The sequence below is a fragment of the Drosophila serrata genome, unplaced genomic scaffold, assembly GCF_035046125.1.
Source record: "Drosophila serrata isolate PLE 108 unplaced genomic scaffold, ASM3504612v1 contig_187, whole genome shotgun sequence".
Classification (NCBI taxonomy): domain Eukaryota; kingdom Metazoa; phylum Arthropoda; class Insecta; order Diptera; family Drosophilidae; genus Drosophila; species Drosophila serrata.
In genome coordinates, this window is record NW_028257085.1 from 455,951 (window position 1) to 480,642 (window position 24,692).

Consider the following 24,692-nt stretch of genomic DNA (forward strand, 5'->3'; position numbering starts at 1 on the left):
ATACAATATAAATTATATATATTTGTGTTAAAAAACAATGAAGTAATACCTGCTTTCATTTCATTCACCTATACATATTATATTTGCAGTTTTACATTCACAGATTTGCATTTTTCCTCTACATCAAACGATCGTTTGTATGGCACCTATATGATATAGTCGTCCGATTTTTATGAAATTTGCCACAAAATTTAAGACTTATATAAAATGGCTATACCTCAAATTTGATGAAAATCAGCTGAAAACTAAAAAAGTTATAAATTTAATTGTATTAATTTCTCGATCGTTCCTATGGGAGCTATATGATATAGTCGTCCGATTTTCATAAAATTTTGCACAAAATTGTAGAATAATATGAAATGGCTATATCTCAAATTTGATCAAATTCTGTTGAAAACTAAAAATTTTATAATTTTTTTTGTAAAAATTTTCCGATCATTCCTATGGCAGCTATATGATATAGTCGTCCGATCCGGCCTGTTCCGACATATATACGAGTGAGAGTATATAAAAGACTAACTGCAAAGTTTCATTCAGATAGCTTCAAAACTGAGAGACTAGTTTGCGTAGAAACGGACAGACGGACAGACGGACAGACGGACATGGCTAGATCGACTCGGCTGTTGATCCTGATCAAGAATATATATACTTTATATAGTCGGAGGTGCCTCCTTCACTGCGTTGCAAACTTCTGACTGAAATTATAATACCCTGCAAGGGTATAAAAATGGGAAAAAATGTTCGCTTAGTACAGTTGTGTTTCCATTTAAAGCAATTATGAAGCTTAATCGTAAACTGTCTTTTTTTTATTAACTTCATTATACTAGAATTAATTGACAGCATACGAATTGCAATGTTTTTGTTTTTGTTATTTTTTACTATGTTTTAAGTTAAAATATTTAAGTTTTTTTTTATATCTATAGATTAAAGTTATCCTAATAATATTATAAAAGAAAATTTTTTAAAATTCTTGTATTTGTCAAAAATTTTTCAGTTTAAACCCAAAATTGTGAGGGATTTTTCGTTTTGCAAAGAATTACTTGACAAACTGTATATCCATACTCGCTTTCCTCACAAATAGAATTAATATTAAACATTTCAACCATTTAAAATTTCCATAAGGGAGTGCTTCTGGCATTGCCCATCCATATACATTATTAGCATCCACATACATTAAATATTCTGACTCCTTTCTCGGGTCAAAATCTTGAAGATATTTGTGGTTTGCTTTGGTATATCTATGACTTCTTTGAACAAGTCCCCCTCGATTTCCAGATTGAATATATGTAATCATATCAATGTCAGTCAGTAATTCGAGGGATATTCCTGTAGTTTTCAACATCGCATCCCATGACAAGCCTGGAGTTGTATAATAATGGGCAGGATCGAGTTGGTAGATATTTGATAAAATAGCCCTAAAGTTCTGAAAAACGTCTGTGAGCAACAAAACATCTGTCTTTAAGTAGAGTTCCAAATAATCTCTAAGTGTTTGACAGTTGAAGTGGCTCCAAACATAAACGGCATGAAGATAATCAGCTTCAGAGCATTCGGAGTCTGTTAGTTTACTATAAAACTTTTCCCGAGGTGGGAGAGAGGTTTCTAATAATTTTTTATCAGAATCCAAGAATTCATATGGGAATACACCTTTCCTACGAAGTAGGGAGAAATCTTTTATGTCTGGAAATTGATTTCGAAGAACTTTGAAATCCCCTTCATTTAAATTTCCTGCAAGTTTGTCTAGGCTAGAGGGTATGAAGCGAATAGGACCTAAAAATCTAATTTCCATCTTATTTTTCCCTATTGGAATATATTTTGAAATATAAATATATAATTCCTTATTCAAACGAATTATTTTAAGTTCCCCATCAATCTCCCCGAGTTCTTTCACAAACAAGTGTGAATCGTATTTGGATAGGTTTCGGAAGAAAACAGGTATAAAATCTCCTGTCTTATATTTAAGGTTGCACTCACTATGTGCTGCACCTTGAAATTGCCCAGTAAAATGGCAGTGATCAGTTACTCTATCGCTATCTAAAATTCCCTTACATACATATGTGACAATTGAGGGACTCGTCAAAATCATATGAATCCTGTGGACTCATTTGGAGTGGTACTACATAATTCACGTAGTTTTGGAATATAGCGGACAAATCGGATGTTAAACTATCTACAAAAGTGCGACCGACATTTAATCCGGTCTTAGATACAAATTTTTCTAAAAAGGGGTCGAATGAACATATTATATAGTAAGCAAAGGCTATCGGGACATGCTTATTTACTAATTGCGTTTTTTCACTTATGTACATCTATTGTTGTGGGCTCAAGTATGCATTCGAAGTCTGCATACACAGCGAAGGGCACCTCCAGCTGGCAATGGACATTCTTGAATTTGACCTAATTTTCCCCTTCCTTCGGTTGTTGACTCACAATGTTGCTGCATCTTTCGGAGTGCCGGTGAGCCCTTTCCTCACTCGTTAAAAAGGATAGGCACTTGTTGCAGAACCATTGTAACGAATCGCTACACTAAAAATGAATGTTACAGGCAAGTTGTTAGCTCAAGATCTGAGCGCACGCAAGATATTTTTCCGGCTTCGGCTCGTCGGCTACGAGAGTGATGGGCTTACTTGGATCTCGGGTTGCCTTTGCATAATTTTAAACAGAAATGAATACGTGCTACAACAAGCTTAAACCGGGACAGAGAAACAGACAACACATAAATAAAAGTTGAGAAAAAATTGAACTCTCTTCGGCTTACTTGCCCTTTTTTAGCACTCCTGGTGATCTGGAGGCTCTAGTTTGCCCACCCTTCCTATGGTCGCTCCCATCCTCAGCGCTATATAGCTTGAGCGACCCCTTTCACAAGTGCTAACCTACATCACAACGCATGCCAGCTGCGGCCAATACTCGACATTCTAAAACATTATAATAATTTTATTTAAAACTAGAAAAATATAAATTCATTACTTAAAATAGAAAACGTAGATAGACAATTAAACATTAAAACTTAGACTACAATTGATAAATAAAAACACGCCCTTCGACTCGATTTCGGGCATTAATAAAGAATAACGACAAAACAATTTTTGGCAAGTTGAAGGAAAATATTATTTACGCTGACTGCAATTAAATATACATGTTGAAATGATAAAACCAACAATTAGATAAGAAAAGGCATAGTAGCTCTCAGCATAACTAGCCTTACGCGCAATCGCCTTATGTATCAGCGTTCTTTTCTTTTCCCCTTCCCTCTTCGTTTTCCGCCGTTGGTTCGGTTAAATTTTCGTTTCTTTTACCTTAACGGCTCATTATTTGGGTAATTCTCTTTCTTTTAAATTTAGTTCCTTCTTTTTTTTTGTACTTGAAATTATTAAAATTATTACTGCAACACTCACCATTTTCTTAACTCCACCGATGAAAGCGCTTTCCTCGGAAGCTAGCTGAAAATTGGGAGGAAATTACACATGCCAAAAAATAGAAATTCACAATCAAAGGGGACGCCCTAAAAGAGACTACGAAGATAGGGGGAAAATTAAACTGATTGGGGGGAACATTAAACTGATTGCAATGCTTCGCCGAAATCTACGCCTACGCCGACCCTGGCATAAAAGCTCGTACGACTGCTAACGACTTCTCTTGCTTAGTTGTGCTCTCTAGAGCTGCTTGCAAAGGGGTACAAAGGTCGTCCTTTGGATGGAGATGGAGATGGAGATGGAGATGGAGATGGAGTAGATGAGTAGTACTCAACTACACTACACTACACTACACTAGTACTCAACTAGTCCATACGCGGACACCCCCAATGTATAGCAAACACTTTATATTTTCCTACCCTTTCCATCCCTTTTAAAGCCAGCTCCGCCTTCACTGTGAAACCGTTACAAGTGTATACTTTTCACCCTCCACCCCTACTTAGATAAGCTAATTGTATATGTCATCTCACGCATTTGATCAACTGCAGATTGAATGAGTGTGGGTAAACCCCCTTCCTCTCATTCTTTTTCAAGGATCCGATTGCGGGTTACTGTCCTTCTATGGGAAAACAAATGACCTTTTCAAGTATTTCTCAAGGAAAATCACATTCATCCCTTTTTTAAGTGGGGATCGTGGGTGAACGTCCCACAATCCGAGTGTAGATTTTCCGTTACAAGACATGTACCCTTTAAGACCTTTTTAAGTGAGGATCGTGGGTGATCGTCAAAGTGCGCTCCAGGATCGAGGAGAGCGTGGATTTTTCCGTTACGAGTCTAGCACCCTTCTTCAATTCCACCCCGTCCCTTTTTACGTGAGGATCGTGGATCGATGCGGTCCAGGATCGCTGCGGTGCGCCCTTTTCAATTGCCTCCCCCGTCCCTTTCTTTAAGTGAGGGTCGTGGGAACGTACACGTGCGCTCCAGAATCGCTCGGGATCGCTCCCTCCCTTTCGCACTCGTATCCACATCCTTGTCGGGGCGCTTGGACACTTGTTCACAAGTGTCCTTTTACATACACTGACCCTAATTAATTGCATCTTTATTACCCCATCCATTGACAGGTTGACAGCTAACCCTCATTAATTGCATTTTTATTACTCAAAGCACTTAAAATTTTGACAGCTTACCCATTAATTGCATTTTTATTACCCTTTTTGCCGACATCAAAGGTCCCGAAAATCGGCTTTTCTTACTACTGGGGTCGCTCAAGCTATATAGCGCTGGAGATGGAAGCGACCATAGGAAGGGTGGGCAAACTAAAGCCTCTAGAACAGTGGAAGTGCTGAAGAGGGGCAAGTAAGCCGAAGAGAGTTCAATTTTTTCTCAACTTTTATTTATGTGATGTCTGCTTCTCTGTCCCGGTATAAGCTTGTTGTTACACGCATTCATTTCTGTTTAAAATTATGCAAAGGCAACCCGAGATCCGAGCAAGACCATCACTCCCGTAGCCGACGAGCCGAAGCCGGAAAAATATTTTGCGTGCGCTCCGATCTCGAGCAAACAACTTGCCTGCAATATTATTTGCGAATGTTGCGATTCATTACAGAAGTTGGCTTAGGGTGCACTCGCTTTTGGTTCCCAACAATGTGTAATTAACTTTGGGCATTCCGGTGCACTTGCGTTCTAATGCTGGGGATGAATTATATTAGTGAATTCGGGGACTTTCCTTGAGGATATCATACGGATTAATCGCAGCACAGTTTGTTCGTTTAGGCGTTGTGGAGGGCGTGGATACTGCGTGAAGCGCACATGGCCCGATAAAAGTCAGGATTGTTGCGTAAAACCAGCAAAATCATAAACACAGTAAGGCAAAAAACTTGACAAAAATAGTTCGGTTCCTTCAAAATAGTTACATGTCGAATTTGGCTGCAAGTCCTTAATTCCCAAAAGGGGTCAGACCGTCGAAGGGGCTCTCCGTTGCTGGGTACTTGAGCATAGGTCTAGGTAAAGGTATTTGCCCTGGAACCACATGACTTAATGGCCATCAGGACAAGGTTTTCTTTATACTGCTATTTTATATTTATCATCTTTGGAAATTGTAGTTTTTCATGAAAGTAATTTAATAAAAGTCTTCATTTGGTAGATAATTTTAAAATTTACATATCTGTCTAGTTCATAAATGACAGCTATCTGCCACTGGCGGACTAGAATACAAATACCTTATTATGTACTTGGAGTATTTTTCCAATTATCCAATTCTTTTTATACACATTCAGGATATTATAATTTCAGTCAGAAGTTTGCAACGCAGTGAAGGAGGCACCTCCGGCCATATAAAGCATATATGTACATATAATTGATCAGCAACAACAGCCGAGTCGATCGAGCCATGTCCGTCTGACCGTCTGTCCGTTTTTACGCAAACTAGTCTCTCAGTTTTGAAGCTATCTGAATGAAACTTTGTAGTTAGTCTCCTATATACTCTCACTCCGGAACGGGCAGGATTGGACGACTATATCATATAGTTCCCATAGCAACGATCGAGAAATTAGTAAAATTAAATGTATAACTATTTCAGTTTTACATAGATTTTGATCAAATTTGAGATATAGACATTTTATATAATTATACATTTTTGTGTAAAGTTTTATAAGAATCAAACTACTATATCATATAGCTCCCATAGAAACGATAGAGAAATTAAATAAATTAAAAATTATAACTTTTTCAGTTTTCAACAAAATGTGATTTGAGATATAGCCATTTTGTATTACTCTACAATTTTGTGTAAAATTTTGTGAAAATCGGACTCCTATATCATATAGCTGCCATACAAACGAACGTTTGATATAGAGGTAAAATTCAAAACTGTGAATGTAAAACTGAAAATATAATACACTAGCGGCCCGTCCCGGCTTCGCACGGGCATTAAATATTACATTTAGATTTGTTAATTTTAACACATTCATAATAATAATAATAATATGACTCATATTCATCCTTTTTTTTATTTATTTATTTTTTTTTTCAAATTTTGAGGTCATAACCCTAAAAGAAAATACATTTATTTAGTTAGTGCTTCTCTGTAAACAATATTTGTTTTTTTTTTATTTTGTGGCAGCAAAATAAATTGATTTTCAGGGGCTCCGACTCGCGATAGACCAACATACAGTTGACCATGAGTAAAACATTTATTTCGCAGATCGATCCCTACTAATTCGAAGGTTTGGCCTTGGGACTTGTTAATTGTTAATGCGAAAGATGTTTTTACCGGAAATTGAAGCCGTTTAAATGGGATTGGCAGATCAGTTGGGATCATCGGTATCCTCGGTATATGAGCTAGTTGACCACTTGCTGGGTCAGTGATAATATTTGCTACTATTAAATTGTCCTTTAACTCCTTAATAAGCAGCCTCGTCCCATTACACATGCTCGGAGGGTTTAAATTTCTTAAAAGCATGATTGGGATTCCGATTTTTAACGTCAATTCATGGGGTGGCAGTCCAGAAGGGTTCAACGAATTTAAAAATTCCTGTGGATAATGGACTGCATCTTCAATATTCGTTATAGTGTCGATCGATTTGTATGTTTTTGTTTGGCCGGGGACTTTTTGAACAATCAGATTATTTATTTCATTGACAGTATCATTCTTAGGTGATACTATAGCCCGAGAACACAGCCAATGGAAGTCTCTTTCGTGCAAATTCTCGATATCAGGGTATACAGAATCTATTAAATTTTCCAAATTATGGAGTATTTGGCCTAGAGACTCATCCAGAAGAATGTCACAATGACCGCTTAAATTTGGAGTTGGAAAAATTCCTTCCCCAAGTTTTAGCAGTTGCTGTGGGAAATCGCTATCAGTGATTCCATGAAGATGAGCTCTCATATTTGTCCTTAATTTTAACGTTTCAATCGTAGTCCATATGGGAGACGATTTCAAGCATGCCTTGATTATATCTGCTCGCGTGCCTCTGTTAATAACGGGGAGAGTCTGTCGAAAATCTCCAGCAAATACAAAAGCTATCCCGCCCATGACTGCAGAGGAGTTCCTTAGATCCTGTTAGGTTCTGTTCACGGCCTCTATATGTGCTCTATGGCTCATCGTGCATTCGTCCCACATAATCAATGATGCCTCTTGTAGTAATTTACCAATAGGTCCATTTTTGCGTATTGAACATGTAGATTGTTGTTCAAGATTGACGGATAGTGGAAGTTTAAAAGTAGATTGAGCAGTTTTACCATCCTTCAAAAGAGTTGCAGCATTCATCACAGCATCCCGCAAATGGATATATTCCTCGGACCGAAGTTTCGTCTGATTCAATCTAAGAGGCCTGACAGTATATGCAGACCTGATGCATCCGGCCAATAACGACATTCGATTCGAGCTGTAATCAATAGTTGGATTATATCTGATCTTCTGCAAGCTGTAAACGCGCTTCAGCTACCCTTGCCCTGTCGCGTTCATTATTTTGAGAGTGAATCAAATCGATTGCTGCAGAACGCGTCTGTCTAACTCTTAATCGTTTTCTCTCAAGCCTATCTGCTCGTATTTCTGCTGATTCTTCCTTGTGCATCTGCATTGCTCTCAGCCGCTCAGTCTCTCGGATGGAGGCCCGTTCTTCGTCAGTTATATTCGTAATCTTACGTCTTTTTGCTTCTGTATTACGACTTCTTGGGTGGCATGACTTCGTTTCTTACTGAACCTGAACAAAAAAATAAAATTTTTATCTCCAATTCCTTATTTCAATATAATTTGAATGTTTGACAGGAAATCCTTTGGCTGCCTGTAGAGGGCGGTAGATGTTAGGTAGTTTTTTGATATTTTGTTAACACCTTGGATTACGTTATCGTAATTTTAGTAAGGATGCCAATTTTTTTTTAAATGAAATATAGCCTATGTCACTCAGGAATGATGTAGCTTTCCAACAGTGAAAGAATTTTTCAAATCTGCCAAGTACTTTCGGAGCCTATTCAATTCATACAAACAAACTCACCTTTCCTCTTTATATAATAGTATAGATATGTATAGGTGAATAAAATGAATATATATAATTTATATTGTATGGATTATAAGTACCGAAGTTCGCTTCCTTTCTTGTTTATAATGACTTTTCCTTCAATATACACTTAGTTTGTATCCTACCGCAAGGTTATGTAAAAATTCGGTTTGTCAAGCAAAATACCACGTGTATAAAGACACGTATCCCAGCTGTGTGAGTTCTCTGCCATTCTTTGCTTTTTGGTGATTTATGCCCTCCATTTCTCATATCCTCTTACCACTGTACACATCAATATGATTGACCCGTTTTGGTATTCTTTTTTTTTATTTTTTCTGTATAGAACTTTTTTAATCCAGTTTTTTCTGAATCGATTTTGATTTCCCTCCTGCATTCGTGCTCTCTGGATGACAGGTGTGAATAACGGTTCTCCTATGTCTCAAAGATATACTGATCTGTAGAAGTGAATCCTTGCATTTGGCGCTTATTAGTTGCTATTATTAATCGTTTTTATGAAGAACCTTCATATCTGGGTCCAATTTAATAAGAGTTAAGTCAAGACAAACTAGGGGCATTGTTAATAAAAAAAAACAACGAATTTGCCACCCTTGACGAATAATAACTACCGCACGAATAGGTCGAATATATGCCGTATTTAATTCTGGTTTTATTTTCGTCGGAGCTGCAACTGCCGATCGGACGCTTGGCTTTAATTTTATATAAGCTTACAAATGTAGTTTTGCTAAATAGATAAGGCGACAGAAGAAGAAGAATAGAGAGCAACAGGTAACAAAGAGAAGAACGAGCCACCGAGCAGGTGGTGCAGCGATACACCTATGTGCGCATAATAAGGCGCGAGCAGTCAGCTGCGAACATACTCCCCCCGTTGAAAGAGGTGCTGTTCCAACTGCATCGGCATCGTGAGGCAGAACGGCTAGCTACAAATTTGCGTAATACAATTGGCCAATAACATTCCCGCAATGTGGCAGGCAACGCTTGTGGACCTGCACGGAAATATTTCCCATGAAAATAATCGATGACTGCCTTTGTGACTGCACGATCCTTGGCTAACAATATCGGATGCCTATATCATAGTCCAAATTTGTGTTTGCAAACTTCCGCCAACGCGAAGTAATCCATCGAATCCGAGCATTGGTCTCAGTGAAATCAGTTTGCTTTCCTGAGGGCTCGCCTTGCCCTGGCTGAGAGCCCTTTACTTCTTGGCAAAGTAAAGCTTTTGGATGCTAATCAGAAGCAGTACAGTACCAAGGTTAATCTTCCCTTTAACGGAACAGCTTTGGCTTTTCAATTGCCAATGAAACGATGACTGTATGCAAATACGCGCTGCAACTTCTCAATGGTGTTGATGTATTTGCAGCTCGATAAAACGTCAATGCAAACGGCTCCAACTAAGGTTGCGGAACGACGCTCCGGAAGATCCTTATCTAGCTCCAGCAGAGAGGGCCCATTTGACGAGCTTTAAAAAAGGGAATGTTCCAGCAATTCTCTTGAGATACATCCCTGCGACACTACATCTGCCGGGTTTAAAAAGTCGGAACGTGATGCCAAGTCACGTCTTTTGGCATCTCCTGTATTTTCGCGATTCTGTTTGACACAAATACGTTGAACTCCCTCGGGGGCTGGCGAATCCATGCCAACACAATAGATGAGTCAGACCAGCAATAAGAATATCGAAATCTATACTTTCCTTGACGTTTACCATAATCTCAGCCAATAATAGTGCTGCTGAGAGTTCCAATATTAGTATTGTCAAAGCCTTCAAAGGAGATACTCTCGATTTGGCGCAAAACAGATGGACTTTTAATTCTCCATTAACTTCCGATCGCAAATATGAACACGCTCCATACGCTGATAGGGTAGCATCGCAGAATCCAGGAAATTTCAGTACACGCAGTACGTCATCCCAATCCACACTTGCACTCCATAAGGATTGCAGATTTTAGATTTTGTAATGTGGAAATATATTATTGAAAGCAAAAATAGTATATTGATATATATCGAATATCGATAGTTTTGGCATTTTTGTATTATGCAGCCTTACTATTTTTATATACTTTTTCGTTCTCTTCCTGGTTGGTTCCTTACTGAATAAACACGTGTGTCAGCTATAAAATTAAATACCCGCAATAAAGTGTTTTATTTAATTATTACTACTGGACATATATAAAAACGATAAGTCAGGACAGACCAAGAGGAATATCAACGAGTAATATCTGTGTTCCATTGCACTATGGTCCAGCGGACCACTTTTTTTGGCCAAAATTAATAACTCCGGTAATTTAAAAGATATCGACTTGAAACTTTACCAATCGTAATTAAATACTTATATGATGATTCTGAACAAAAATTGTCCGGATCAGAAAACTATATCCTATAGCTGTCATAGGAACGATAAAAAAATTTTTTGAGATAAATTCATAAAACTTCGGTTACATAAAAATAATGTAATTTTAACTAAATTCACAACATTTTATCAAAATCGGTTAACCAATTACCATAGTTTTCATTAAAAGAATCATACAAAAAATAATATTCATACAAAATTTGGTGATCTTTTAAGGCAAATTCCAAGAAATGTGGTCAAAAGTGGCATTTCTCACTATATGCAAATGAACAAGTATGCAATTCCCTACAAATCCCAATAGGTCTCAAGGTGGGACTAGGTGGGACTCACTTTGTATAGCTTTTTAAAAACAAGTTTTTAATGAAAAGTTACATATTTTTGAAGACAAAATTTAACATCAAATAACAAAAGTAGCAGATTAGCTTCGAACATTTCACATTACAAAACAAGTAGTTCAAACGTTACTTATTCAATTTGAAAAAAAAATTGGTTCAGTTCTGTTTGTTTTTTCCGAGTTTTCGTAATTTTAAAATTGCCATTTTTTACTCATTTTCACTCTACCCGTTGGCCTGCGAACAAACAGCTGACTTTAAAGGCGTCGTCCGCTAGAGTGGCGCCACCTATGAACATTTTGAGTATGCCACGTTGATGGTCACTCTATTTCTAACCCATCGAGACCAAAATCATTTTATTTTGACCACTTTCAAAAAATGGGTTTTGGCCAAGAAAAGTGGTCCGCTGGACCATAGTGCATTGCCTGGAGGCTCTGCAGATTGATCTATTATCTACGGATTTTCTACAGGTTATGGGGCTAAATCCCCATTGCAGATAAGTACACCTTGTGATTTACATTTATTATCATGGAAAAATCAAAAAGAAATATAAAGCCGTTCGACGGTGAAAAATATGCTGTTGTAAAAAGGCCTTCTCCCGTGTTCCCTCACTGATTGAATACACGTATGTTTAATTTAGTTGTAGTTCAAAGTTTATCCTTTTAATTATTCACTTTTATTTCTGTTTCACAACTTGACCGTTCTAATGCCACAAAATAAGTGAGAGAGTAAGATGAAGTGTGACCAGCATTCAACAATCTTTTGCATCTATAAAATACCAAATATATTTCCACACACCTCCTCAAAAGATATGTTGAAAAATTAAATTAGTTTTATTCTTATTTGGACAGTTGTTTATACTGGGAATAATAATAATGATCCATATTCATCTAGAAATAGTTTTGTTAAAATCAAATCAAACTAGTTTTAGGGTTAAGGGAAACCCAGTAAAACCTTAACCGAATCATAGGTTAAAGAAAAATATTTCATTTTGACAAATTAAATGTTTCTTAACTATTAGTTAATAAATGCACAAAGTTCATAATCTTTGGTTAAATTAAATTATCAGTTCATCTGTTTCTTTAAGCTAAGTTCTAAATCAAATATTAGTTTCCAATAGTTTCAGTTTCTGAGACCCATCTCATGTCTCAGTGTCAAGAATCTTGCGGCAGGTAACGGCTTCGTGAGGACATCAGCAACCTGGTGTTCTGTGGGAATATATTGTAAGACAATTTAATTAATTTCTTTAATTTTATTTTCAATTTGCTCTCTTGAGAAATGGTATTTTATATAAATGTGTTTGGATCGTTTGTGGCATGTCGGATTATTAGCTATACTTATGCAACCTTGGTTATCTTCTAATATTTTGATTGGTTTGTTTAATTCAAATTTTATACTAGATACTAACGATTTTAACCATAAAGCTTCCCTTACGGCTTCAAATAAAGGCATATATTCCGCTTCAGTGGAAGAAGCAGCCACTGAATTTTGCTTCTTCGTATTCCAGCAGATCACATTAGAGTCAAACATTTTAAATATAAAACCTGTTGTACTCTTTCTATCAGATTCACTTCCTGCCCAGTCAGAGTCAACATACCCAATAATTGTATCGGTAAAATTTTCATTTTGGATAAAAGTTAATTTTATATCAACAGTACCCTTTAAATATCTCAAAGCCCTTTTAAAACTTTGCCATAATTCTGAATTATTTTTGTTTGTATATCTACTAAGTATACTTATAGCTGTAGGGTAGGTTTCAGTGGTGAGGCCCACTGCTGGGGCCTCCAATTAGAGCTAAGCTCCTTTTTGTTCCACACCCTCTGTTTTTCTTGTTGTTATTCACTATCAGTACCATCCTGAGTCAGCAAGGAAGCCTAGGATCGCTGAAACTTTCAGCTTTCCTATGCTTCTCAGTGACTCCATCTGGTAGGCACCGAAGTGGCGAAACCTGATGTGGTTTAGCGCTGGGCAGAAGCAGAGCAGATGTTCCGGTGTCTCTTGCTCTGTAGGTTGCTTACAGCTTCTACAGATTGCGTTGTATGGCAGTCCCATCTTCATTGCATGCGAACCGATCGCCCAATGTCCCGTGGTGAGTGCCGTGAACCTACTGATATCCCGCTTGCTGTTGGATAGCAGTTCCCTGGTTCGTTTCCTATCGTACCTCGGCCAACATTCCCTTGACCTTCTGTGATCGCTCTTCCTTTGCCATTCTTTACTGGCTATCTGTCTAAAGTGGTCATGGATCCTTGTCTGGATCGCGTTTAGGGAGATCGGTAACTCGAAGTCAGAGCTTAGCCCCGCCGAGCCTGCACGGGTTCGTCTGCCTTCTCATTACCTGGGATCTCGTTGTGTCCCGGTACCCATGTCACTTGTACCGTGTTTTTGTCGACAAGTCTATTAAGGGCCTTCTTGCATTCTGCCACTAGTCTTGAATTTGTTTTTACTGCAGATAGGGATTTTATAGCCGCTTGGCTATCCGAGTAGATTCGAACTCTTTTGCCCCTGAGTTCCTGCCTTAAGGAAAGTTCGACTGCTTCCCTTATGGCTAGTAACTCAGCCTGAAAGACCGTCGCTGAGTTAGAGAGATTGAAAGCCTTTTCAATTCCCCAGTTTTCAGCGAAGATCCCAGCCCCTACGCCGCAGCTCATTTTTGAGCCATCGGTGTAGAGGGACACCTCGTTCTCCACTACTACTCTGCCCCTACTCCAGTCGTCCCTTGATGGGTATGATGTCGAGAATGCGTTCCCGAAATTCATTTCCGCGATCATATAGTCGGTCTTAACGTCTGTGTTAATGCCGCTGTTTGCAAGGATCTTTCCGTGCCCGGCGCCGTAGTCCCTCCAGCAATTGCTCGCCTTCAGTCTTACTGCGCTCTGTGCCGCAGTGTCCTTCACGAACAGCTCTATCGGCATTATATCTAGGATAGCGTTGAGAGCAGCCGCGGGGCATGAGCGCATTGCACCCACTGCTCCCGCACTCGCTGCCCGTTGTATCCGTGTCAGCTTCGTTCTGTTGTAAGCCCTAGTTAGTGCCGGCCACCATACTAGAGCTCCGTATGTTAGAATTGGCCGTACCACTGCAGTGTAGAGCCATAGAATTATCTTAGGGTGCAGTCCCCATTTGTTCCCAAACATTTTCCTGCAGGAGTAGAATGCAATGCTTGCCTTCCTAACTCGTTCTGCAATGTTATCTTTCCATGAGAGCTTTTTATCCAGAATCACTCCTAGATATTTCGCTCGCTCCGATAGTTTTAGCTCCATGCCGCTAATACTGGGCATGTTGAAGGGAGGTATCTTAGTTCTCCGTGTGAAGAGCATAAGTTCCGTTTTAGTGGGGTTGATACCTAGTCCGCAGGTTTCTGCCCATTTGTTTAGACGACCTAGCGCACCCGTCATTATTTCGCTAATGACGTCGGGGTATGGTCCTGATACTAGCAGTACTACGTCGTCCGCGTATGCAACTGCTTTGACTCCACCCGTATTGAGTTCTGTCAATATGGCGTTCATATTTGTGAGCCAGAGTAGGGGCGATAGTACCCCGCCCTGAGGTGTGCCTCTCTTCACAGTCCGCGTGAGGTGAGTGCCACTCAGTTCGGCTGTGATCGTCCTGCTCTTTAGCATGACTCCGACCCACTCTCTGATGCCTCTCTCAATACCTAGCAAGTTGAGGGAGCTCAGGATAGAGTCGGGGTTCACGTTATTGAACGCGCCTTCGATGTCTAGGAAGGCTGCCATCGTGTATTGTTTGTGTTGTAATGTCTTCTCGACATGATGTACAACTAGTGCTGTTTCCGTAGATTTTCCTCTGCGGTACGCATGCTGCGCATCCGAGAGTTGCTGCCCTTCTAGAGACTCTCGGATGTGGGCGTCCAGGAGTCTCTCTAGTGTCTTCAGGGTGAAGGAGGTAAGACTTATCGGTCTATAATCCTTTGCTAGGATATGCCCTCTTCTGCCCGGTTTCGGTATAAAAATGACTTTAGCCTCTCTCCACAGCAGTGGGACGTGCGTCAGTCTTAAACAAGCTTCGTAAATGGCTTTTAGCCATTTGCAAATACTGTCCTTAGCTGATTGTAGCATTGCCGGTAATAAGCCGTCTGGGCCCGGGCTTTTATACTTATCGAAAGAATCTATTGCCCACTGTATCCGCTCAGTGGTAATGATGTCTTTCGTGGGTGTGTCCATTTGAGAGCTCGTTCCCTCCACGGGTTCCGAGCTCTCTCTCAGGCTTCCTGGGAAGTGGGTGTCAACTAGTAGCTCTAGTGACTCCTCAATTGTCGTCGTAGCGGAGCCGTCTGCCCTATTGATCAGGGTAGGGCTTATGTGCCCTTTGGCGAGAATTTTGCTTACTCTCGCCGTGTCCTTTATGCCTTCCAGTGACTCGCAGTAGTTTTGCCAGGACTCTTTCTTGGCCTTGCATACTGCCTTCTTGTAGATTTTTTGTGCCTCTTTGTATGGTCCCCAATCCCGGGTTGCATAGCTGTGGTTAAAGGACTTCCTCGCGCTCTTCCTGAGCACGCTTAATTCCTTCGTCCACCACAGTGGGTATTGCTTCTTCGAGAATGTAGGCTTACAAGTCTCTTTGAAGGCGTTGTTCAGAATATTCGTTAGGTCCTCAACCTCCTTGTCGAGTGCCTTTGCAGTGGATATTGTCTTGATCCTCCTGCCGTTTACTTTGGATCGGACAATTTCGCTGAAAACTTTCCAATCCGTCTTACGGGGGTTTCTCCTCGGCACCTGCTTCTTAGCTGGTACCGTTATATCAAAGAAAATGTATCTATGGTCTGAGAAGGAGTGTTCTGTTGATACCCTCCAGTTCTCGACCCTGTATTTATTTTGTTCTATAAGTAATGTGAGGTCTAGCACCTCTTCCCAACCTTGAAAGTTTTCCGTGCTCGGAAAGATAAAGGTCGGGGTATTACCCTTATTGCATATCGTTACATTTCTACATATAATATTGTCAAAGAGTGACTCACCTCTTTCGTTAGTCTCCGAACTACCCCAGAGCGTGTGCCTCGCGTTCGCATCACACCCGAGCACCAGGGTCGTCTTCGTCACTTCCGCCCATTGCAGCAGCTTGACTACCGGCTCAGGCGGGGCCGGCTCGTCATGGGCCATATACGCTGATGATAGAGTGACTCCGCTCCCATCCTCCGCCACGAATCTGGCCACTGCTAGGTCAGGTGTGCTGAGATTGGGACAGAGAAAAGCGTTAAAATGATTCTTGATTACAATGCAAGCCCTCGACCTACCATCCGAGTTTGTGCACAGTAGTGTGAATCCTTGGATTCTCAGTCCAGCGACTTGCCCGTCCCTGGTCCAAGGCTCCTGTATCAGACCGATGTCGATATCCCTCTCCCTTAGAAGGATCGTGAGATTAGCTGAAGCGTGCGAGCTGCGCTTCAGGTTAATCTGCACGATTCTCGACATCGATGTTAGTGGGGGTGGCGTCCGGAGATTTGTCGTCGATGACCATGTCGTCCAACAATTTGTTGGTGTCATCGACTTCCTCCAGAATCTCGTCCGGCTCGGCCAAGAAGACCTTAATCTTGGCCTTCCTTATGCCGTACCGGACCTTGTGGTCGTTCGCCTCCAGCTGGGGCAGACATTGCTGGTTAATCAGCAGGAGGAAAGGCTGGCTCGCCTTCATCACCTGCTCTGCCCTGAGGATGGTCCAGTCCTCTGTATGGATATCTGGGTTCTGGGCCTTCAGACAGGCGATCACCCTTGCATGGTCAGTTTGGCCCTTAGGTAACCAGATGCGAGCTCTGGGTCTCCTTGGGATCTCCCTGGCGTGGACTAGCCTAATCTTAAGGCCAGCCCATGTGTCGCTAATCTTTGCCACACACTCCGCCAGGAAGCTTCGGGAGAACCCGTCGTCGCACCTGATGACCCGGTGCCCTCTGACCACGTCTGAGGAGTCGAAGGAGGGGATGGGGCCGGTCGGCATGCTGACCAACCTGTCGGTCACCATGTCGGCCAACTTGGCCTCGATCTCCTCCCACTTCTCCGACAGCAGGCGACCGTCGTCATGGAGCTCGTCCACCAGTGCCATAGCCAGACTGTCTCTGGCCACCTCGCTAAACTTCTTTGCCTGGCTGACAAAGTTTGTCGCTCGCGGCTTACCCTGTGGGTCCTTCGCTCTCTTAGGCGCGCTTTCGCTCACTTCCTGTGAGCGAATTCGCTTTGCCTTCGAGGGCTGGAACGCCGCCGGGTTTGCCGCTTTGTATTGCTCAAATTCCGCGATCTCCGCAAGGAATTTGGCCTTGTCCTCGGCATCCCGAGGGTCCGTTTTGCCCTCAGCCTCATTCTTGGCTATCTTGCCAAGAACGAAGCGGGCTCTGTTGACCCTCGCTCGTCTCTGATGGTGAGACATTTTTGCTATTTCTGAGGTGGTGCTCAGCTGAGCCCCACCTGTGTGTTTCGATTGGGGAGTGCTACTCGCTCTCCCCTCGGATTGCGACTCGTCTCCGTCGGTCTCCGATGCAATGTGAGATGCAGCGACCAGTCTCGGCCTCTGCATCTCCTTCTCGTCCTTCGTTGACATTGTTTGGGGTTTATCCTCTCCCGGGAGTTCCGAAGCTCGGTTTTTTGTAGTCATTTTCATTTCATAAACGCCCGCTTTGCTCGACCTGGCAAGCGCAGCGGGCCAGAGGGGGTTTGGGGCTTTGAAGAAGGTCGACCGCAGCTTCGCCCCAAAACTGCGGCAAGGCCACTTACGACCCAGGGTTGCCCGGCCCTGGGAAGGCTCCGTGCAGACACAGCTGGCTTAACCCCTCAGCTGCGAACCTGAAAGTCAGTGTGCACGGGTCGCATCACACACCTGACTTGAGGGGAGGCTAATTAAAGACTGCCTAGGTCCGCCCGACTACAATTGGTCAGCATCCCCGGTCGAGCCTCGACTGGGGACCTGCTTCCAGCCGCCCTCGCTTGGAGAGTATAGTCGCACTACCGATGGTGTACACAGTTACGGCAGATGACGCAGTCATCCGTTTATCCCCCTGTGCACCCTATCGGCTGACGGCCCTTATAGCTGTACTTATGTAACATTAGATACATCAAACATCCAATCAGATTTCGGCATGGCGCGTTATATTCTTGATCCGAGTCTAAGGCCTCATAATTTAACTTAGTTGGAAGTGGTGTACTGACTGCATGACATTCTTCCATATTAAACCTTTTTAAAATATTATCAATGTATGCTGATTGACTAAGATATAAATAACCACCTTGTCTTTCTATTTTTATTCCAATGAAGTGTCTTATTTCATATAAATCTGTCATCCTGAATTTAGTCATTAGAAATGTTTTAAGATTATTCATTGTGTCAATGCTCTTTGTTGCAATTTCAAGATCATCAACATATAAGAGCACATAGATATTTTTTAAGATATCCCCATGGTCTAGTATGTAGATACATCTATCCACTGCCGAATTAATAAAACCCATGCTCTTTAATACACTTTCAAATGTCTCGAACCAACATCGTGCCGCTTGTTTCAACCCATAAATAGACTTATTCAATTTACAGACTTTACCTTCCTCATATGGCAAGCCCTCTGGAATCTTCATAAAGATTTCCTCTTTCAAAATACCATTTAGGAATGTCGTTTTAACATCCATATGGTGAACTTTTAAATTGAATTGGTTTGCTATGGATAAAATGAAACGAAAGCTGGATATTCTTGCAACTGGAGCGAAAGTCTCATCATAATCTAAAAGATACTCTTGAGTGAATCCCCGAGCTACTAATCTGGCCTTTTATTTGATTTGTTTGCCAGGCCCATTATTTTTATAGAAAACACCCATTTGCAATCAACAATATTTTTATCTAGAGGGTGATCAACTAAAGTCCAAGTTTTATTATAAGAATGCGAATCTAATTCTTCTTTTACTGCTTCTTCCCATCTAGTTCTGTCTGTTCTATTTTTAATATCATTGTAGTTACTTTGGGATATCATCACAAAAAGCGTGAGCATTCATTAAGCAATCGTCTAAGAACCGATATGACCTTTTTGGCCTATCTTTCACTTCTTCTGACTTCACTTTCATCTATTTCTAATAGCTTACTAGGCAATTCTTCACCAATGATTACAATTGGATTACAAGTCGTTGATTCACTAGGCTGTTTATCTGATTCAAAATAATCAGATTTTCCATCCGTACTCTCATTCAGGATAATCGACTCCTCTGCTCCTAAATTCATTTCAGTCGACAGTTGAAGATTATTCATACTATCATTCTGAATACTTTCTACCAGTTCCATACTCTCATTCTGAAACTTTGAGTCATACACCACAGTCCTAGAGTTTTCCATATTTATTTCATCAACAACTACATCTCTAGCTACCAAAAACTTATTTGAATGTATGTCCCACAACTTATAGCCATTATGTTCATAACCAACCAGTATACATTTGAATGACTTGTCGTCAAATTTTCGTTTCCGCATTTTATCATGCACATATACGGTTGAGCCAAATATCTTTAAATATTTCAATTTTGGCTTTCTGTTGTGCCACATTTCAAATGGAGTTTTCTTATCCTGAGACGATCTACTTGGAGTTCTATTAATTAAATAAGTTGCCGTTAAAACAGCTTCGCCCCAAAAACGTTTATTTAATTTAGAGCCACTAATCATTGCTCTAGCCTTTTCAGTTATGGATCTGATCATACGTTCTGATACTCCATTTAATTGCGGTGTATGTGGAACCGTCAAATGGTAACTTATGCCTCTTTCACTACAATAATCCTTCATCTCATTTGACAAATATTCTCTGCCATTGTCTATGTATAGATTCACAACCTTTAAATTGAAATGAGCTTCACTCTTAGCGATGAAATCTTTGAAGAATTTAAATACCTCAGATTTATAAGTCATCAAATAAGTAACACAGTAATGTGTATATTGATCGACGAAAATTACATAATAGTTTCTTACATCAATACTAGAAGGGGTTATCGGACCACAAACATCTGAATGAATTATAAATAAAGACCTCCTAATATATTCATTATTCTTAGTTTTCTCTAGAGGAAGTCTAGCTTGCTTACCGTTTATACAAGCTTCGCATAATTCATTATTAAATGTAATATCTTTTACAAGTTCTACATCTTCAAACATTTTATTCCGTATAATTTCTAAAAATTTTCCTTGCTAATGTGTCCTAATCTTTCATGCCACAAACTATAGTTTTGATATTTATTTGGGTAAGTTGTATAAGCTTTATGGTTTATTTTAAAATTCACAATAGATACATTGCTTTTACACATACCTTCGAAAATACCTTGTCCATTCATGGAAATTTGTACTCCCTTTGAATTGAATTCAATTGTCAAACCTGCAGCTTACATTTTCGAAACGGACAGTAAATTCTGTGGAACGTCTTTGCAAAACAGAACATTTTCCAGAGTAATGTTCTTATTAAGATTGCTTCGGAGTTGAACTGTTCCCCTTGCAGAAGCATATATGTATGCACCTTGCTTTGCAATTGCAATCTCAATTGGCGTATCCAGTGTAGAATAGGTTGAAAACAGATTTATGTTGTTTATCATGTGGTCCGAAGCTCCTGAGTCCAATATGAAGGATATATCAGCGTCACCTGTATAGTTCCTGCCCTGCCTTAACATGAACGCAAATGGTCTACCCGTTTCTACATTCGCAACTTGGGCACGTCTTTCTTTATCGTTGTTTTCTAGGCCCCTTTTGAAAATAAAGCAATCTTTCTTAAAGTGACTTTTCTTCCCGCAATGATGACATTTCAAATTGGATTTAAAGTTCTTCGAGGGTTTTGCCTTGAACTTGGATTTCACATGCAATGCCTTTTGTTTGTTGTTATTTAGAGATACAGCTTGGAGAATTTTATTGCTTGTGTCCTTAATTTAATTTAATTTAATTAATTTGATTTCGTGGTCAAGTAAACGGTTTTTAACAAAAGAAAGGGTAACATGTTCGGCAGACAAAGTTTCTATGGCGGTCACAACCCCATCATAAATAGAAGGTAGAGTCAGAAGAAGATGAGCTACTTTGTCCACCTCCTCAATTTTTGCTCCCGACGCCATTAATTCACAGATTAATTCATCAAATTTATTGAAATGAATAATGAGAGGAGTATCACCATTTTATTTAATTGTCAATAATTGCTTACGCACCGAAAGTTGCGTTGCTAAACTTTTACGCTCATAGATAGAATCTAATTTTTCAAAAATCTCCTTAGCAGTCGAATTGTTATCAGCAAAAGAAAGAAAAGAGTCGCTTAGAAATTCTATTATAATGCTTTTTGCTGATTACAAATAAAACATAATTTTCAGCTAAAAGGGATTTCACACGAAATTTCCATACGGAATATTTTTCACCACGAAAAGGTGAAATATTCTTGAATTTGTTTTCCTTATTCATGTTTATTCTTGCTATGTATTTTATTAAAAAGAATATCGTATATTCGAGAAGAAGGAAAGAGAGAAGAAAACGAATTAATGTTAAGCAAATACTGTACCAAGTGCCTACCTGTATACACATATGTATATATAAGTATATGCGAGATCCTAAAAGCACGCGGCCTCACACACACATGCAATCAAACATGAGATTCACTTAACCAATATGGTGAAATAAAAAAACGGGCCTCACATACATATAGAGATTCACTCATACTTGCCATTTGCAGCATGTATGTACATATGTACATATGTACTTGGTAAAATGTACACAAATTTAGAAAATTAGAAAATAAAATGTTTCAATTAAAAATTAGAAATGAAATGTTTCACACAAGCTTCTATTTTATAACAATATTCTTCACCGTTTGTATTTTGTGGTTTTCATACCTTTTTGATTTCAATGTGCTCACACACACACACTTACGCTTTCGTCAGTTTTACAATTCCCAGAAATTTGCAATTTTTCTAATTGTGACTTTAACTCGAGGTTAGCGAAACACTGGGCCCATAACCTGTTGTAAAAAGGCCTTCTCCCGTGTTCCCTTACTGATTGAATACACGTTTGTTTAATTTAGTTGTAGTTCAAAGTTTATCCTTTTAATTATTCACTTTAATTTCTGTTTCACAACTTGTCCGTTCTAATGGCACAAAATAAGTGAGAGTAAGATGAAGTGTTACCAGCATTCAACAATCTTTTGCATCTATAAAATACCATATGAAGATGGAATATTTCCACATATGCGATTTGGAAATTTCGAGTTGGAGCGCTCTTATGCGAAATGATTCGATTAAAGTGATTGATGAAACTGGTGGTGAATTTACTTATGTTGAAAAAAGTGATGAGTGGAAAAAGTGAGAGAAATTGGCCATAAATAAAATTATTGATTCCTTCTTAAGTTTTGTCAAAAATGATTGCAGTGCTAAAGAAATTTTTCATAATTTAGAATCAATATATGAACGCAAAATTAAAAGATGATATGGATTTGATAAACCATTTTAATATTATTTGATGATCTAATAACAGAACTTTCTGCATCCGGCGCGAAATTAGATGACATGAACAAGGTGATCCATCTTTTGATTTCTCTACCCGTTTCGTATGATGGCGTCATTACCGCCATTGAAACACTCGCAGAAAATAATTTGACTTTGGCTTTCGTCAAAAATAGATTACTTGATCATGAAATTAAATTAAAGCAAAAATCTAAAGATACATGTTTAAGAGTATTGCAAGCTGTGAATAAAATAAATAAAGTAAATAATTTTCAAAATAAAAATAATCAGTTTCAATATAAAGATAATAAATATATAAATATAAAATATAAAAATAATAAATATCAAGATAAAGTTCAATTTAAATCCAAATTCAAATTTAATAAACAAGAATGTTTTTACTGTGGCAAGAAAATATGAATAATAAAGAAAAACAGGCACAATTAGCTCAAGGGAAAAAAGAGACAGAGAGATCTGGTTTTGCATTTATGCTCAAACGTCAGAATAACAGTGATGGGCATCTTTCTTTCCTATTGGATTCGGGTGCATCTGATCACTTGACCAACAACGAAAACCTACTCTCAATTGTTTGTCATCTTGAATCACCAATAAAAATAGCTGTTGCAAAGTCGGACGAATTTATATTTGCAACTAAAAAGGGATCAATGGAATTGCTAACTGATACTTATATTAACGTTACTCCAAATTATGTGCTATTTTGTATCACAAAACCTTATTTCTGTTAAAAAGATGCAAGATGCTGGTTTTACGATTGTATTTCATCCAGGAGGTGTACTTGTAAGTAAAAATAGAATAAATATAATGGATGCACATTTTATTGATAATGTACCTTCTGTGAGATTTACAATACCTAAGAATGCATTTGTATCAAGAAAAATAAATTATAACATATGGCATGAGATATGGCATCAAATATTGATAATGAAAATGTCCTCAACAACAAAAGGAAATCTGATAAAGCAGATGAACAGCCTAGTGATATGGTAGAATTTGAGACTGCCGATCCAGAAATGTCTGGTGAAAAGTCTTATGAAAAAGAAGACTTGGAATCGCAGATAAATATTAGAAAAAGTGATCGAATAAAGAATAAACCAAAAATATCTTATCAAGATTTAATAAATAATTGTGTAATGCATACTCAATCTTTAATCTATTCCATACCAAATAAATTTGTCGAAGTTAAATATAGTAAATATAGAACATATTGGGAGAAAGCTATTAAAGAAGAATTGGACTCACACTCATTAAATAAGATTTGGTCAATTGTACAAAGGCCTAAAAATAAAAATATAGTTGATTGTAGATGGGTTTTTACAATCAAAGAAAATGAATTCGGCGAACCAATAAAATATAAAGCCAGACTTGTTGCTCGTGGTTTTACGCAAGAATACTTAGTTGATTATAATGAAACATTTGCACCTGTAGCAAGAATCTCGAGTCTTAGATTGATTATTTCTATAGCAAATCAATATGACCTTTTAGTACATCATATGGATGTTAAAACAGCCTTTTTGAATGGAATATTAAAAGAAGAAATTTATATGCAAATACCCGAGGGTCTAATAAGTAAAGAAAATGAAGTTTGTAGACTACATAAAGCTATTTATGGCCTAAAGCAAGCTACGTGTTGGTTTGAAATTTTCGAGAAAGCATTGACAGAAATAGGCTTTGTTAATTCACCAGTAGATCGTTGTATATATCTTCTTGACAAAGGGAATATATTATCTAATATATATATTCTATTATATGTAGATGATTTAGTAAAAGATAATCAAGTAGTGAAATGTTTTAAATTATACCTAATGAACAAATTTATAATGGTTAATTTAAATAAGATTCAATTTTTCTTAGGTATAAAAGTTGATAAAAGTGATGGTCATATAAGTCTTAGTCAATCTGCTTGTATAAAATCAATATTTTAAAAATATAATATGGAAAATTGCAATCCTGTTAAATGTCCTCTGCCAACTAAACTTAATCAACTTTGGCAATGCCTGAAGAAAGTTTTAAGGTACCTAAAAGGTACATTTGATTTAAAGTTATCTTTTCAGAAAAAGTCAATGAGTTTTTGGTCGGCTATGTGGATACACGGATTAAGGTGGCAGTGAATCAGATAGAAAAAGTACTACTGGGTA

At 38.9% G+C, this 24,692-nt stretch overlaps 1 protein-coding gene across 5 annotated transcripts in view; it reads left to right on the forward strand.

Annotated features, from left to right (window-relative positions):
• Nucleotides 1-24,692, forward strand: part of LOC110180214 (dynein regulatory complex subunit 3) — a 246,250-nt gene that overhangs the window by 216,115 nt on the left and 5,443 nt on the right. The gene's annotated exons all lie outside the window — the stretch shown is intronic.